At 35.6% G+C, this 12,802-nt stretch overlaps 1 protein-coding gene across 1 annotated transcript in view; it reads right to left on the bottom strand.

The window, feature by feature from the left end:
- The window catches only part of LOC107187766 (protein tyrosine phosphatase type IVA 1), a 73,865-nt gene extending 71,658 nt beyond the window's left edge, over positions 1–2,207 (bottom strand). Inside the window, exon 1 of the mRNA XM_015575931.1 lies at positions 2,092–2,207. The gene's annotated coding sequence lies outside the window, so the exon portion shown is untranslated. The remainder of the gene's footprint in view (positions 1–2,091) is intronic.
- Between the last annotated feature and the right edge of the window lie 10,595 nt (positions 2,208–12,802).

Genomic DNA, 12,802 nt, shown 5'->3' with positions numbered 1-12,802 from the left:
TGCTTTAACTCTCACTTCGTGGACGGTGCCCGCATCCCGGGAGACTAATTTCACGAATTCGCTATACCTTGTCCAGTGACTGTTCTTATTGGTCGAGATGATGAATCGACGAACTGGTTTGCAATCTTATTTTATGTCCGTCAGTGAAACAAATGGTCACAGGACGATATGGAAACAAGCATATCTCATTTTAAGTATTGTATACTGATGAACAAATTCGGTTTCCGCTAAGGGAAAATGTGAGGTTGGCGAAAGACCTCCTACCATTTAGTTTTGGGAATTACTGTAATTTATGCCAAATTAATATTCGGTTTAACACTTATTTCTGTACTTGAAATAAATTTACAGTTTTCGAAACCGTGTGGCACAAATCAGAGGCAAATAAAAATTTAATTCATCGATTACGGGACTTGCCAAGGGAAGAACTAAAATTTGATTAACCCTGTTCGGTATTTTGGTCTACTAATAACAAAGGATCCTGGATGCATGCATATGTAGGGACATAACGAATTTAGGGAAATTCGGTCACGTGACACAGCGTCCCGATTGGAAGAATGTAATTCAATTTCGACAATTCCAAAAAAAAAAAACTCCGACACGACGTTTAATGACGGTTCATTCGGTGTCAAAGAGACTATCTAATATTAAATGAAAGTATCCGAATGTACTACATGGTAGTGCCTTTTTTTGACCGTTTTTGTCAGCATCGGAAAAAGGCATACACGGTATGGAACGAATACACTGACTTCGTAAAACGACATAGGGTGGCCACCGGAAATATAACTTGAGCGTCAAATTACAAAGGTTCAGAAATGGACCTGGACTCATCCCTTCAGGGGACTGATGCTCGGATTCGAAACGGTTGGGAGGCACTATTGGAGGAGTTAAAAGTACTTATACTATCTACAAAGCCGAGGCGACAGACCGTTTTTCGATAATGGATAAGACATTTCACGAGTTGCACTCAACAAAAACATCTGGCAGATTTTCTCGAGTAAATAACAGAAAACCTTATACCTCGTGGAACAAACACAATGACTTTGTAATACATCGTTAGAATGGCCAAGGAAAGTACCAAAACCTGGACTAGCCCTATTCAGTCCTTGAATGCAAAACATTCGGAGGACCATTCAGTTTCCAAAACCCAAATCTATCAATTACAATCCTCAGGCGTCAGATTTCCATTACAATCCTGAGGCGTCAAAAATCACATTTTGGTGTTCCACACATACACACACGAGCTTAAAATTCACCAAATCTATCCCACCCACGATACTAGGGTACAACAAATACAGCAACTGCTTTGAACACGACAAAATGATCATAAAAACTACCTAAACCCAATTTCTATTACTACTCGCAAAGATTCAAAAAAACAATCACAGACACTACTGAACCGTCAGAGCTATATCCACAGAATAGAATCCCAAAGTGTCACCCGTTCTCGGGCAAAAGAAGTCCACATTCAGCGTCCCTTTACACACCGCAAGATCCTCGTGAAATTCACTGTATTCGAGCAGAGCCACTGGGAAATCTAGAGTATCTCGAAGGAAGGAAAAGGATTTTAAGGTGGAACATACACACATAAACGGCGAGGATGGTTCGTCGGGGCCATGCGAGGGTCGCAGCCAAGGGATTACACGAAAGGCGAAGGGCAGAAGAGAGGTCGGGCACGGTGGCGACGGCGGGTTTCGACGGGACGCCAGAGTTCGTCGTCCGCGCCGCGCGCAACACACACACGCGTATTTCGACGCGTGTAAAAGCGTAGGACGAGCGCGGATCCGTGCGCGTAGAGGCGCGCCAGCCCGAGAGTACACGGACACACACTCACGCACGCACTCGTTTCACGTAAAAGGGAATATATATATACATATATTATGTAGCTAAATAATAGCACACGGCTGAGAAGCACAGATTCACACACACACACAAAGAGGGACCGGGGCCACACACACGCAGAGAAACGCAACAACGATCGACTCGGGGTTTTTTTCTCGCCAACGCGGAGCCACTCGCGGTCAAGTGAAAAACACGTTGAAATCGTCAGTGAGACGGTCCACGACGATCGGACCGATCGGTTACAACACTCACCTGAATCGCCATACACATTGAATATGGAAGGTACGGTGGGGCGTTCGTTAGCGAAAACCCGACTCCGTAGACGATAGAATACACCGAACACTTGCACACACGTCCGTACGCCACAGAAGTCTGTGAACAATTGACGGAAATGGCGGAAGAAGGCCGCGCGAGGGGGCTAAGCTCCTCCCGTGCCGCGATTGGTCGACCGCGCCAGGCGCGGCAGATTTGAACTGTGTCGATGGTATATACTAGCGGTACGAGCCACTTGGCCGTTAATGTGTCATTTATTCTGATAAAAGGTTTCTTCTTTATTTGGATCAGTGGAATTTTCTGTCCGTACCGCGATGGTGTTATGACTAAACAGGATGCCTGGATTATGATCTCATTACAGAGGTACTCATCCAGCGATATTTATTTCTTTTATTAGATGGCGTAGCATGTATTTAAAACATGCATATGTGTGTTAAGTGTCAGAATTTATTTTGACGAATGCCTTTCATAGTTTGAGTAATTTGTGTTTCTTAATATTTTTATTCTTGGTTTTGTTAAAGTACGAAATATTTTGGTCTGAAACTTTGTCCATTCATGTACAGTCGGTGTCAACAGTATTCGTACACCCTTTACAACGGAACAATTTTTTTAAAATTGGTCCAAATGTTATCTTGTGAAGTTAGAGACATTAGTTTATTAAATGATAAAGGTAAAATGAATATAGTAAAGGTCGTTTTTTACAACTTTTTAATCTGAGGCTATAATGAAAATTAAATAAATATATATCGAAGATTTATGTTAGTTATATACACGTTGAAAATTTTATCAAAATCGGTTAACGTTGCTGCGAGATACAAACGATGAAAAATGTTGAAAATCGCAGTTTTTCGCGACTTTTGACGTACAACTATAGTATACCTAAAGATTCTTACATCTTTCGATGCCTGTTACTCGTTTCTGTATTCACCGATTTCAATAAAAGTTTCAGTATATGTATAACTAATATAAATCTTCGATACGTATTTATTAAAGTTTCATTATAGCCTCAGATTAAAAAGTTGTAGAAAACGACCTTTACTATTTTCTTCACGATTTCAACCAATTGCAATTTTTTCAATTTTTTTTGCACATCATTTAATAAAGTAATGTTTCTAACTTCACAAAAGAACTCCAGTCATTGGACTAATTTTAAAAAACTTTTCCGTTTTAAAGGGCGTACGAATACTTTTGACACCGACTGTATACGTGATTCAGTGAGCGGTTTACGAAATTTTCATGATATTTCTGAAATCACACCTGTAGAAAATTTGATTTAACCATATTTGGAAGATTTGTTAGGTTATAAAATCGTATCGATTCTTGTCCAAGGTTTTCTGTCATTTTTTTTTTTTTGTTTGACGATTACTTCTAGTTATTTTCTAGAAAGATTACAGTGACTCAACATTGCACAAATTGCGTCGACCTTCTGGCGGATCGCGTGACATTCGCGTTAGAGTATCGAATGCAACTGCGCGCGGTGTAATTAAAACTGGCTCGGTGGTCGGATAATTCGTACTCGTCCGCGACGACACGTGCGCTATTAGTTCTATTTTTATTTATCATTGTAGGTCATCCGTTATGGAGAATATCATAGACAAAAGAGCCATTTTTATGGTATTATATTTACGTATACTTACCGTGCGATTATAGCCTCTGAAAATAAGAAATCGATTAGCCGTATCGAAGTTCCTTCACGGAATTTCAGTTTTTTTCAAGCGAAACAGGGTATACGCGCGATGTTATACCGAACACGCGCAACTCTACGGGATGATTACATCACGGAATGGAGTGAGTCAGTGCAATGATGTTCAACTTATACATGTAAAACAATATTGATTCATCTAGATTAATGTCAGCTTCGAAGAATCAGGGATTAATATCTGATACCTAAGATGTCAGTTCTTAGTATGTACTATAGATGTGTACTCTTCTACGAGAAATTGTTTATATTTAACCTATACTGGTCGTCATTGCTGTACTTATAAAAGTATCTAAATATGTTTTAAAAAATAGTATTTCCCATTTTTATTCATTTTCTTAAATTTCTCAGTTTTATTTTTCTAAATTTTCATGAACGTATTGACAAAGAAAAATAAGAAGGGTAATCAATTCATATAGTTTGCTCTACGTATTTTAACCCTTATACAGACGACCAGGTCACATAAATGAATAATCTGACAACGATTACTTTGTAACAATACTTTTAATAATCAACTGAATGTTATTTTTCGTTATTGTTTCCAAAAATAATGTGTCCATTTACTGTCACTTGAAGGCACTCAAACGATAGAGCTTCCAAAGTTCTCCGGTAGGTTGTATTAGTGAAAGAAAAATTCAAATTTGTATCTGAGATTAGTCGTTTGTAGTTAAAGGTTAAACTTGGGGTATTTTATCATGTGCACTGATAATTATTCATTATTGTTTGTATAACACTATGCTTATTTTGAAATTACTCAAAGGCTTATGCTGTCGTAAGAATACCCACTATTCATCTCCATTCTACTTCGCTAATTTGAAAATGAATATTATGAAGCATTCCAAATTTAAATTACATTGCAATTTTATTAACTCAAAAATGGATCACTTATTGTTGCACTGAATAATTATTCTCTAGCAATCAAGTGAACGCGTCATTACGACCAAAATGGAACATTCAAATGATTATTATTATTACCCACACTAATCAGAATAGGAGAAGACCTATCGGAACGAACCGAACTTCCGGTCACGAACACACGAACGTAATCGGAAGACCGTGAGGTGCACAAACGAAAAAGCAAAAAAAAAAAAAAAAAAAAAAACATTCGTTTAACAGGTTTCAAAACATTTATTCATTGTAAATACATTGTTTGTGCCTTACTTCAGAAGAAATGAAATTTCGGATGAGAGTCGAGTAAAAGGCGGTGATCGATAAACACAAACGACGAGCATTAATCGCCGCTGTTCGTCGATCTCCGATGTGAAAAACGATCGCTCGTATTCTAACAATGGCTTATAAATTGTTCGGTCCTGAATCTAAGGAAGAGACTCAGAGTGATCTGATATGAGAACAGAAACCGTTTTTTTTCCCTCGAGAAAGAACGGCCTCGAGGATACTCGTTCTCTGTATGGGGGGGTGATTGTTAAAAAAATCAGGATCGAGGTTATATATATCTTTATATATATTTCTTTCTTTTTCTCTTTCTCTTTCTTTCTCTCTGTTCATAATGTATTACAATCGGTTTTCATCATCATTGACTTCCTTGCCAGTTGTACCATCGTCACCGCGTTTCTTATTTATATACGCAGATTTCATTTTTTGTTTGTGTGTGTTTCGTTTAAATCTTTCTTTCGTTTTAAGGCATAGTTTTCAAGTTAAACGGGGTGCAACGAAAACGGTCGTTCGAATTTGTAAAAAAAAATAACAGTTTCGGTAATTTCAAACGCTTTGCGGGACATGTTCAAGCGGTGTGTTTCTTGCATAGTTTGCATGCGTACGATCGTTATGTAGACAGAATAATTATCGCTGTGCGTATAGAAATTGTCGAAATCGGACCGAGGTGATTTTAGGTTAGGCGTGGCTTCTTCTGAAACTGTGAATATGCCTAACAAGGGAAGGCACGGAAGTGTCCCCCTCCGATTTTGATGAAACTTTGTATGTTTCTTAAGCAGTCAAAAATAAGGGATACGTATTTTTTTTATCGGCTGAGACGCGACTTTAAGGGGTGAAACCACCCCTCGAAGTTTCGACCTGAAAGTACTATCTCGAAAACCAGAGATACATGAAAACTTCTGATGGACGAGGTTTGCGGTTTTTTATGTAGAATAATATGGTGTTAACAAATTGTCCAAAATATAATTTGTTTATAATAAAAAAATTTCGAATCGAAATTTCGAGGGGTGGTTTTACCCCCTAAAGTCGCGTTTCAGCCGACAAAAAAAAATACGTGTACCTTATTTTTGACTGCTTAACAGACATATGAAGTTTCATCAAAATCGAAAGGGAACATTTCCGTGCCTTCCCTTGTAAGTGCTTAACATCGAGATCACCTTTTTCGTTCTTAGGACACAGAGTTTATTTTGCAATGGCTCCTATATGATTGAAGCAAAATCAAGTAGCCCGTCCAAGATCACTCGTTGGAAGTTGGTAGAATATATTTAGATAAATATATAATGCTAGATGATTCGTATTTGATGTATTAAGAGCACTGTTACAAAATTCGATTGTTATAATTATATACAAGAAATTATGAGGCAATATTGCAGTGCTGTATTAATTAAAATGAAATTGACGTTCACGTAGTTATTTTTGTTGATAAATTCTGGACATACTTAATAATTGTATACTTTATTCCGAGTGGAGAACAATGGACGACCTAGGATTGGATTCGAATGTTAGGCCTGCTAGAAAAGATAAGTCTAATTTAACGTCGCGAATTTGATAAGATATATTCTAGGAACAGATTGTCAAAAACAGAGTATTAATGAATATTGTCTTTGAATCATTTGTGAATTGAGATACGATAGTTTGTACTTGAAAGCATTACATATATATACTTCGCAGCGAAAATTCAATATGGCGTCCATTGGTAACCATACATTTCGACAGATTCTGTAATGGATGAACGAATTCAAACACTTCAGGCTTGAATGTTGAATGTATTATGGATTTTAAATGATTTTTTGTTATAGTTGTTTTGTTTATTATAACATCCAAGTGTTAATACTTCATTGAATTAAGATTAAGCTTATTTAATGTAAATTCTTTTTACACTAAATGTTTGTATTTGTACCCTTTCTTTTATTCAATTTTGAACGATAAGGACATTCAGTATAAAAACAAATTAACTAATTCATATTACGGCAGAAAATGAACGTGTTTAAATAAAAATTCTTTTAATTATTTAATCAGAACTGTACTAAGTGCGATTAAATATTTTTTCGTATTGATTATACGTTGGTTGTGTTAAAAATGTGATCAAATGGCCTTGGATGGGCAACTGAGTTTGTGTCACCCATAATAATTTGCATTTTTTCACATTCGGTTTAACGTCTCGACTTGTTCAAAGAAGAAATCCTGTTCTCCGTCGAGATGGGAACTACTTTCTTCGAAAAGTAAACGAAATTTACTTGTTAATTGTCGTCCTTGGTGGACAAATAACCGCGAATGAAATTTATTTCAGAATTTTCTCATTCGTCATTTGAAATGTTTCAGCTGTCAAATTAATGGTATGGAAGTGACATTTATTTTGTTCGACAGAAGCATTTCGTTGCATGAAATACGAAGAAAGAATTACGGAAATAAATTCCTTGAACAAATATACGAACATACGCCGATGAACAAACATATGATAATATACTAGGTGTACCAATCAGTAATCCACCATTTTTCATCAATGTCAGTGCCATTGAACAATGAAATATATTGTTAATACAGATTTGTGATTAGATTTAACCCTCTTAAAATTTTATTTGTAAATTAATTCAACACCTTAAGAAACTTGTAAATTCATTTGATACCAGTAAACAATGCCTAAGCGATCTGTGAGAATATTTTCTTAACACTAGAACTACCAAGCAAGTCAAAATGACTTGCCAATACACTCTTACAACGATGATTAAAATGTTATAACAATATATTTTCTCAGATCTTTTCTAACTTTTATTACGATACGATATTAAAGAAATTAGTTAATTTATAAATTTGTAAATTTTCAAAAGTTTGCCATATTTATCGATCGATCGAAATAGATATGCGTTTATCAATGGTAGTTCTAGTGTTAACTTGATTCTAGCTTGAACCAAGTTTAATTCAAGGAATAGAAATCGGATAATTTATTCAATAGTGCACAAGGTTCAAATAGAAATCTACTGACTTGATAAAGAATAGTGTATTACCTTTAAAATATCCAATACTATTTAAACAGAAGTATTACAAAATAATAATAATGTATTGTTTAAAAACAAACCTTTCCGCATCTCCGATTCTGTAATGTGTACAAAATAAAACAGCAAAATAAATGAATATACGTTTAATTTTATTCAAAATGAAGTATCATCGTATCTCCTAATTAGATTTCTAATGTTCGTTTAACAAATAATAGGCAACAAGTTATCCGTCTTTCATTCGTTACTCGTAATTAGTCGTCTAGATAGTTAAAATTTACCCATCTCCGAACGTCAGGCTCTCTTCCCCGAACAATTTACAACAAACAAAACGTGACGGGGCTTACACACAATCTCGCAAAAAAACTCGTTTTTGCAATCCTTCAACTCGAAACATTCGATACCCTTAAAATTTGTGAGCTTTTTTTTCATGTATTCCGAACCAAAGACGAGCAACATTTCTCTCGAATACAAAATAACGATCAATTACAATATATATATATATATATATATAAAGACTCGTTCCTTGAAACTTTCGTTTATTTACATGAAAATGGTACGTTTTATCGCACAGTTCCACTCTTAATTCACTGAATAATACAATCTCGAAGAGTGTTTATTATTTTCATGAAAAATGCTGCTCATCCCCGTTCCGATAACCGATAATTCCCTAGGTACACTCCCGCCTTCGTTCCACACACAAGCAACCGCATGTATTGCTATTCGTTGAACATTTCACAGAACCGTCGCAATTTCGTATCACTCTTCGGTTACTGATCGAAAAACAAAAAAATTGAAAACCGCCTTCGTATTGTATTCTGCTTATATTATGGTCCCTACAAAAAATACATTACATCTATAAGCAGTTTATATTTTCACCGTATATAATAGTCAATATCTATGTACACAACATTCTTTTAATTTAAATTCTCGTTTTACCTATCAGAATTCCTACCTAATACTTAAAACGCATCTCACACGCATATACATGCACACTTTCTTTCACGCACATACACGCTAAAACATCATTCACGTGTGTGTATCCTTTTTCTGCTCCTTCACTGTAGCCTCGGAATGTTACATACAGCAAATTGGTCGTGACGAAACAGAAACATCGTTCGAATTGACTAAAACAATTATATGGATTTAGGAGTACAGACTCCTCTCGATTATTATCCCGAAATCGGCTCCGCGCCGGGACAATAATCTTGTAGCGAGAAATGCTTCAGACCCTCGTAAATTCGTTTTTTTGCCCGAAGTCCCCGGCAACGAAAGCGGAGGGACAACAAAGTATGCGCTTGACTAACGCCTGGACAATAATCAAGCCAGACGATAATCGAGAGGAGACTGTATAAACGTTAAGCTAAAGCTGCGTCTACACTATATGACGAAAGAGCGTTATATAACAAATTGTTATACATCTTTACTATGCAACATGTTTTTATAACTTATTACAAAATTACACCTTTCGGACAAGTCCGTAATAAGTTTGTATAACATTTCACATCTCAGTATTAACAACGGCGTCACGCTTGATGTGAATTTTATTTTTGGATAACATGTAACTTGTTATATAACACGTAAAATGTTATATAACATTCTTTTTTCTGTTCTTCTAACCAGTTTTATAATTTTGCTATAGTACTTGTTATGCTATATAGTGTAGACACAGCTTAACGATGTATACAACAGCGTTAACAGTGATTGGTTACAATGAAATCGATCGACGTCGAGAAATTAGGAATCGATCCTCCACGTCATCGATGCTCGAAACAATTAGAGGATCTGGCGTATTATATTGCAGTCGCTCTGCTCGTCGATAAGACGTATAATCTCTGAAATGTGTTTTTGTAAACAAATGTAACTATTACATTGAACATTGTAAACCTATACAATGATCAAATTATTACAGCCACCTGTATAATAAAGTGGCGATTTTATGATTTCAACACTAGAACCATCGAGGATGAACGTGTTTCCATTTGTATCACGTTGAAAAAATGGACATTTTATTGAAAATATGCAAATCGATAAATTAACGAAAATACGTTTTGTTATGACATTTTAATCATTTTTAGAACAGTTTGCGAACCAGTAATTTTGACTGCTTCGGTGGTTCCAGTTTTAACTGTATTGTTCATATTCACATAAGCTGAGTTCAACTTTTGTTTCGTGTATTTTTAGTGGACAATTGTGTAAAAATTATCCAGTGTAAAAACCTTGATATTATTTTCACATAAACAGAAAAATATATTGTTCGTATTGTGGCTCTAATAATTCGATCGTTTACTGTCCTTGTTTTTTTTTAGCTTGATGGGTACAATAGAATCCCCTAATTCGTTTCGAGCAGTGATTTATTTTTTATTTGTTTTCCTTCGTTAATGCATAGATAGCAATCGAGGTGTGCACGGCAGAATGGCTTCTGTGAAAATATTTAAGTAAACGCGAGTGACAAAAGAATTGTGAGGGTCGCGTACCCCCCCCCCCCAAATCGTTTATTTCGATGTTGTATTACCTGGTTAACCGTGCTTGGTCACTAGACTGCGGATCTTTATGCAAATTCAAAATTTTCTATAAAACAAAATCAAATTGCATTTGTGATTTAACGTCATTATAAAATTTTACTCTAATATTTTATTGAAAAATAAAATTCACTGAACTGAAATTAACCCTCTGTACCCCAAATTAATTTCTATTCTTAGAAAATTTTTTATCTGTATATGTTGTTTATTATCAACCAGTTGAACGCACGGAACTGAAATTTTAATTTTTAAGGTTATAGTTTTTTGCAAAATAGGTTTTTGATTTTGAGGACACACTGGGCCAATAATGTATTTGCAAATGAGCAGCTACATTATGATTTTCGAGTTACACCGATCGTCTGTGGAAAAAGAAAACATTTTCATTTCCGTAACCCTAGATTACAAAACGTAAAAAATTACGATCTCAAAATACAAACTTCTTAGATAGATATATATCGTGCACACAATGTTAACATTTTCCCTGGCTGTGCTCCTCAATTGTTACAATTATTTTTTAAATTGTAGTTCCTCCGAAATGGAATCGTTCCAAATATTTGTACCAAAAGGTTAATGAAAATATGATTCCTCCAAGTTACACGGGGTTTTGTTTTGAGTAAAATTTACGAACGTTTTGTAATAATGTAGTTCACAGTGAAGTATCGCAATCTAGGGTTAATAACGATAAAACTGGTACGTGACTTCAAATTTACACCGAGCAGTAGAAGGTTAAGTTTCTATTGTTCGATTCAAATGGAACAGTATTTCAATAAACCAGTCGCATAACTAGATTACCTCTAAATAAATTGACGAAAAATTGAAACCTGACGACGTCGAATTAGTGTTTTCCCTAAGCAACCTATACAACGAAGACAAAATGAATACGTTTCGAATACAGATACCTCTCGATTATCGTCCCAAACTCGGGTCTGTGCCGGGACAATAATCTTATAGGCAGAAACGTTTCAGACCCTCGTAAATTCAATAAAATAAATTTTATAAAGCGGAGGGGCAACAAAGTATGCGTTTGACAGGTTCAAAGCCCCTTCCCCAGTGGTGGGAATAACGCCCGGACAATAATCGTGTAGAACAAGCTAGACGATAATCGAGGGGAATGTGCAGTAGTTCCAAAAATGGCGGATAACTCACTAAATTAAACGTTTTATTAAACCCAAAATGCAGTAAATTTTATACCAATTTTTACTCCACTGTAGAATTATTTTGTACACATTCGTAGTCGCGATAAGTGCACGAAATCCGCAGTCCACTTCGTCACGGTGACGGAACGTAATCTTAATAGTTAGCGAGCACATAAAATAATATTATCGTATAGAACACGTGTACCACGCTCTCTTCATCTTTACCCTCAATTGCTCGATAGAAATCGTTCTAACTACTTATATGTACAGTCGCGGTAGATGTGCAAGGCGGACATACATGAAGATCCACAAGCTGTTTTCACACGGAAACTTTCATGGATGATAAAAGAAATTTATTTATTCGTCGATTTTGCAGACTCCATAAAAAATCGTAGATTAGTGTTATTAACGCTAGAAGGATCGTTTTGGATCGGAATGTCCCGTTAGCAATTGATAAGCACTTTATGAAGTCGTTACCATTATTTGGTAAGTCCTTGTGGTAAGCCCTTCTCGCTATGTATATGGTTATTATATGTACTTTTGAGGTTCGAAAAATTCAAAACTGCATACAGATAAAAATAGATTATAGGAATGGATAAAAGAAACTTTTTGTAGTGGATAGGTAAGACAAAAAATACAGATAGGAGAAAATTTTCGTGTAGGTAAGTGATGACCCTACTAGCGTTATATATGTAAGAACATTCACTTTACCAGAATTTGGTGTTCGAAAAATGATGAAAATTAATTTGCAACATTTTTTAAGCCATAAGCAGTAGAGAATTGATATGAAGAATTCCGTTGAAATCAATTTGGCCATTTTCCATCGTGCTTATGCTTCCGTATTGAAAGACAAAAAAAGTTTCAAACAAGAACCGTGTGAAAAATGTATAAACATACGTATACAGTTAGAAAATAATTATGATAAATGATTCACGAGAATAATATTTTTTTAGAATATAATTTCTTTATCCCTCAAAGTACCCGACGAAAAAGCTTGTGATATCGTGTGAAAGGTGAGTCACTGTTCCTTAACCGAATAAACTGACAAACATATGCGTCTTCTATATTTCACTATCCCTAAATTTTATTTATACTTTTTCTACTTCGCAACCCCTCAAATTAAATCGAATCGAGATAATACCGTCATCTATTACTCGATTATAACGA

This window comes from Dufourea novaeangliae, unplaced genomic scaffold (genome assembly GCF_001272555.1).
Source record: "Dufourea novaeangliae isolate 0120121106 unplaced genomic scaffold, ASM127255v1 scaffold101, whole genome shotgun sequence".
Classification (NCBI taxonomy): domain Eukaryota; kingdom Metazoa; phylum Arthropoda; class Insecta; order Hymenoptera; family Halictidae; genus Dufourea; species Dufourea novaeangliae.
This window is presented reverse-complemented; position numbering and strand designations above follow the sequence as displayed.